At 41.1% G+C, this 6,003-nt stretch overlaps 1 pseudogene across 1 annotated transcript; it reads right to left on the bottom strand.

Annotated features, from left to right (window-relative positions):
- Positions 1 to 2,215: 2,215 nt before the first annotated feature.
- LOC148698894 (uncharacterized) lies at positions 2,216 to 4,417 on the bottom strand (annotated as a pseudogene). The gene is made up of 3 exons (XR_015953150.1): positions 4,405 to 4,417; positions 2,889 to 4,010; positions 2,216 to 2,562 (listed from the first exon to the last, which is right to left on the bottom strand). The product of XR_015953150.1 is annotated as an uncharacterized LOC148698894 (transcript).
- Between the last annotated feature and the right edge of the window lie 1,586 nt (positions 4,418 to 6,003).

Here is a 6,003-nt window from a genome sequence, read left to right as displayed (position 1 = left end):
ACTCTGCCTCTGCACTAGAGCGTGCAACAACACTTTGTTTCTTGCTTTTCCAGGTAACTAGGTTGCCTCCCACAAACGTACAAAACCCAGTGGTAGACTTGCGATCGAGAGAATTGCCTGCCCAGTCAGCATCGGTATAGCCTGAGATCTGAGTGTGACTATTGTTGCGCATAAGAATTCCTCTACCAATGGAACCCTTAAGATAACGTAGCACACGATGAACAATCTTCAAATGATCCATGCTTGGAGAGTGCATAAACTGGCTAACAATGCTGACAGCATATGATATATCAGGACGTGTGATAGTCAGATAAATGAGTTTGCCAACCATTCTTTGATAGTAACTTAAATTGGGAACTGGATCACCGTGAGTTTTTAGCTTCAAGTTGCTATCAAGGGGGTACGAGCAGGCTTGCAATCTGTCATTTTTGCTTCGTGAAGAAGATCCATGACATACTTGCGTTGGTTGAGGAAGAAACCCTTGTGAGAGTGTGCCATCTCGATGCCCAGAAAGTATTTGAGAGTGCCAAGATCCTTGATAGCAAACTTGTTGTTGAGATACTGTTTAAGAGCATTAATCTCTGACATATTATCACCTGTCACAATTAGATCATCAATATAAATGAGCACAACTAGTTTACCCACTAAGCTGGAACGAACAAATAGGGAAGAATCCGCAATACTTCGACAAAAACCAACCCTTTCCAGAACATGACTGAGCTTGGCATACCATGCACGTGGACTTTGCTTGAGACCATAAATGGATTTATGGAGTTTGCACACCATTTCTGGATTGTTTGATTGAGGATGACCTGGGGGTAGCTTCATGTAAACCTCTTCTTCAAGTTCACCATGCAGGAAAGCATTTTTAACATCCATTTGAAAGAGAGGCCATGCATTGTTAATTGCAACCGACAACAATACTCTAACAGTGTTCATTTTTGCCACCGGAGCAAATGTCTCTTTATAATCGACGCCATAGGTTTGTGTAAAACCTCGAGCAACCAAGCGAGCCTTATTCCTTTCGATTGTGCCATCTGAATGAAACTTAGTTTTGTACACCCAACGACTCCCCACTGCCTTCTTTCCTTTTGGAAGTTTCACTATAGTCCATGTGTTATTTTCATGGAGGGCTTGAAGCTCCTCTGCCATAGCATTTCTCCACTCACTGTAAAGATTGGCTTCTTGAAAACTTTGAGGTTCTCGAGCTTCATTAATGGCACTTAGGAATGTAGCAAAAGAAGATGAAACTTTGCTATAATCAATAACATCAGTCACGGGATACCTGGCAGTGTAGGTCACATAATCATGCAACTTGGATGGAAGTTTCCTCTCTCGTGCAAGATTGCGACGAACTGTAGGAGATTGAACTACAGGTATTTGAACAACATCATGGTTGGAAGGATCACTAGAGGGTGCAGTGTGAATCTCTGATGAGGAAGGGTTTTCATCTTCAAGATGTTCCACCGAGTGAAGGTTAACATCATCCGGCACATGATCACTAGGAGTGCATGTTGCATCTTCTCCGTTTGGATATGGAAAAGGAAATAAGTCCATCAAATGCTCCCCATGTCTAGAGTAATCCAGTGATTGTGAGAAGTAAGGAACATGTTCTTCAAATTTAACATCCCTTGAAACAACCATTTTTCTAGTTGTTGAATTATAGCACTTGTAACCTTTTTGGGTAGATGAATAACCTAGAAAGACACATTTGGCAGCCCTTGGGTCTAGCTTGTCACGATTTTGAGTTTGAATGTGAACAAAGCATGTACACCCAAAGACTCTCAAATGGGAAAAGTTGATCTTTCTATTTTTCAAGACCTCATAAGGTGATTTAAAATTCAACACTTTACTAGGGAATCTATTGATGAGATATGCTGCAGTAAGGACTCCTTGAGACCAAAACTTCTTAGGCACATTCATGTGAAACATAAGAGCTCTAGTCTTCTCAAGTAGATCTCTATTCTTCCTCTCGGCCACCCCATTTTGTTGAGGTGTTCCAACACAGCTTGTTTGGTGTAATATACCATGCGTGCTCAAGTAGTGTGACATGTTATGAGACATATATTCTGTGCCGTTATCTGATCGTAAAATATGAATTTTTGAAGCAAATTGGGTGGCCACAAGTCTATGAAAATCTTGAAAAACTTCCATCACTTCACTTTTAAATTTCAAAAGATACAACCAAGTAATACTTATGAAATCATCCACAAAAGTTACAAAATATTTGTATCCATCAAAAGACTCTATAGTTGGTCCCCAAACATCGGAATGCACAATTTCAAAAGGGTTACTAGCCCTAGACAAAGAGGAAGTAAATGGTAATCTAGTAAACTTAGAAAAATGACAAACATCACAAGGACTTGTAACTTTGCACATATTTGGGAACAAGGTGGATAGAACTTTTTCAGAAGGATGTGCTAGACGTTGGTGCCAAAGTTGTTGTTCTTGAGCTAAGCTTGAAGTGACTTGAAAAACCTTGGGAACTTGAATATGCTTGGAAAGATAGTAGAGACCATTTAAGAAAAATCCTTCACCAATCGTCTTCTTGGTGACTACATCCTGAAAGATCACATTTTTGGGAGAGAAAATGGCAAGACAATTTAATGAGTTTGTGATCTTGTTAACAGATAAAAGTTGAAAAGGGAATGAGGGAACATAAAGAGCCTCAGACTCGACATCACTTGAGATCAAATGTATTTTTCCTTTTCCCACAACCATAGCATTTTTTCCATTGGCAACTGACACTTGGGATGGAATAGAAAATTTTTCAAATTTATGCAAGTTTGTAGACTTGTTAGTCATATGATCAGTGGCTCCAGAATCTATAATCCAATAATCATGCACATTACCAATGCTGAGAGCAGTTGAGAAGGAGTGTAAGATACCTGGGATGTCCCTTTGTACCACGCCTTCATTTCCAGCCAGGAAGCCAGCAAACTGTCCTAGTAGTGCAGTTTGATTGTTGTCACACTGATTTAGTGGTCCTTCACTATCTCCAAGACCTTGTTTCTTGTGAAGAAACATAGCAAACTCGTTGATCAGTGCAGCTGGATTAGTGGTGAACTTCAGTGCTCCATCAGAAGAAGTTGTGGCAACATGATTTGCCTTGTAAGAAGGGTTGTACGAGCCTTTCGAGACACCTTTGTTATCCCTTGGAAACTTTGGTTTTAACTCTGGATGAAGAATCTAGCATCGGTCTCTTGAGTGCCCACCAGCATCACAATGGCTACATTTTAAGCCAGTTTTCTTTCCTTTGTAGCCTCTCTCCTCACCAAGTTTTTGGTTAGAGAAGTAAGCCCTAGCTTCTGGTATATTTGCCTTCATGTCCAAGGTCATGACTTTCCTTCGAACCTCTTCTCTTTGAATTGTGGCACACACACTTGAAAAAGAAGGCAGGTCGGGATTCATGAGGATATGGCTTCGAAGATCTTCGAATTCAGGGCTCAGGCTTGCTAGGAGTTGGAATATTTTGTCTTCCTCGGCTCTTTTAGTTAGCACAGCAGCGTCGATGGTGTGTGGTCGATACACATTCAGCTCGTTCCACATAGTGGTCAGCTTTCCAAGATGTTGCACAAATGGCTTCCCTTCCTGTTGCAAACCAGCAATGTCCTTCTTTAACTGAAACACTCTAGCCGCATTGTTCTGATTTCCATACATTTCCTTGAGATTTTTCCAAATAGTCATGGAGGATTCAGCATAGCTAAAAATTTCTGCAATCTTACGATCCATGGAATTGAGTAGCCACGACATGACCAACTGGTCTTTGCATAGCCAAGCATCATACTCCAGTGAGGTAGTCTCAGGCATTGGAATAGCACCATTAACATAACCAAGCTTTGATCGTCCTCCCAGAGCAAGAGAAACTGCTCTCTCCCATGGAAGATAGTTAAACTCATTTAGCAAGACAGAACTAAGACGTTGATTTGGGTTGATATCAATATCTGAGTGTGGTGATGGTGGAGTAGCATGAAAGCCGTCTCCTTCCAAATTTACTAAGCTTTCTTCAGCTATGATTGAAGGACAAGAAGCTCACAAATCTCTCAAGAGAACACCACAGAGACAGGCCGGTTAGGGTCACTGCTCTGATACCATATTGAATTTTAAATGTCTATATTTGTATATGTGTGTAACTTACAAGGAAAGCTCATATAAATGAGCGGAAGAAAGGAAAGCAAAACATAAAGAAAGAAAAAGCAAAGCATGAAACATGGAAGCAGAAAACATGGAAGGAAACATGGAAAAGTAAAAAGCAAAGCATGAAACATGGAAGCAGAAAACATGGAAGGAAACATGGAAAAGTAAAGTTTCTTCCAATAAAGATTTATGTGTTTGAGACAGATTCTAGTGTCGATTCAAATCCTTCCATTAAGCCCCTTTCTGCGAGCAGCCGCAGAATTATACCCGAGGAATTCATTGGCAACAAAACCAACCGTTTATGGTTGAGTTCAACGGGGACGACGGGAAAAAGGATCTCTATGCTCTCTCCGGTTATCCCTTTCATTTGTGTTTCCCTCCCACTTTTGAGGTACTTTACGGGATATCCAAGGAATGGGTTACTCTGCCGGATGTTCCATTCTTCCACCGTCGAGGTCCTTATTTTTCTTATGCTGTTGTGGGCACTAAGATATTGGTCTCCAGCCTCGATACTCCGGTGTTCTGCTTTGATGTGGCCGAGAAGGAACCCAAACGGCAACACTGGAGGGAACTGTCCTTCTTCAATGGCATGGACTTTCCCTTCGCGGGCACGGCTTTAGTCCTCGACTTGGATGATAGTGACGATGAAAAGCTAATGTTTGCGTATCAAGAGACCGCCGAAGAATATTCTCTTTGGAACCTAGCTGCTTACCGTGTGTGTATGACGGAAAAAAGTGAATCTGTTAAGCTGCTTGGCTCTAATCTGATCCCCCGGATCAGTTGCCTTTGCAATTTCGCTGTAATGTATTCTGGCGGTATAAGTTGCTGGATTTAGGGGGTGGAAATGTGTGCCTTGTCGTAGGCTCCGACAACCCACCAATGGACGATGACAACGACCCACCAAGGGGCGATGACACTTACGGGCTGTGCTCCGCGATGCGTTTTCTTGTCATAAGATTTCACTTTTCCTTTTCGAGGCGGAACAATACTATCTCCGTCGACATCCTGGCGTCTCACATCTTTGAATACGATTTCTCTTGCTGCACTGTCATTGCTGAAATGGTTGGTTGCTTTCTGATAGCCAAGCCAACCTTAGAGAGCGAGTGCCATCCATGGACTCGTGAATGATGATTGACCCCTCACGCTCCAGTGCTGGGTTGCTTCTGGTTTGTGCTGTAAGTAGTCCCTTACTTTACCTTTTCCAGTATCTTCGAGCATGCATATTTACCGTATGATCTAATTTCTAATGTTATTGATTGTGTGGTAAGATTTATTTGTGAGTATTGGATGTGCATAGGTGTGGCCACTAATTCAACACCTGCTATTATCGGGCTGGTAGTCCTTGATGAGTTTTAGCAAGTATATACATAACCCTACATATACATATGTAGGCAGGCGACAAGAAGTACAAGTAAAACTTAATACTGTTGTCATTTGTGCCCTTGATCATCATGTAAGACAAAGAGGATTCGGATTACTGGTACTGACATAAATCTTAAACTTGACTGGATCATTCATTATTCTTTAGGATAAAAATGTTATTTCATTCCAAAATCTTGAAAAACAACCTAAAAGCATCGGTATGACCTGCAGCGGAACTCGTGTTCTTTGTAATTATATATCTGGTATATAATTTCTCACCTCAGATCATTATGCTCACTTAAGAGAAAGAAGGCAACGGATGAAAGATCTTTAATATTCTTTATTCCAACATCCGTCGGTCCTCCACATATTTCTAGATACTTGAGGTTTTTAAAGCCAGCCAATTGAAAATACAACGGAAAAAAAAAAAAAAAAAAGAATCTTGGTAAAAACCAAACCCCAAACTGTTTTCGGAACTTAATCCTCTACACTATGACCAACAGC

This window comes from Pyrus communis, chromosome 2 (assembly GCF_041283825.1).
Source record: "Pyrus communis isolate YQ-2024b chromosome 2, ASM4128382v1, whole genome shotgun sequence".
Lineage (NCBI taxonomy): Eukaryota > Viridiplantae > Streptophyta > Magnoliopsida > Rosales > Rosaceae > Pyrus > Pyrus communis.
The sequence above is the reverse complement of the archived record's forward strand: the minus strand, read 5'-3'. Positions and strand labels throughout refer to the sequence as shown.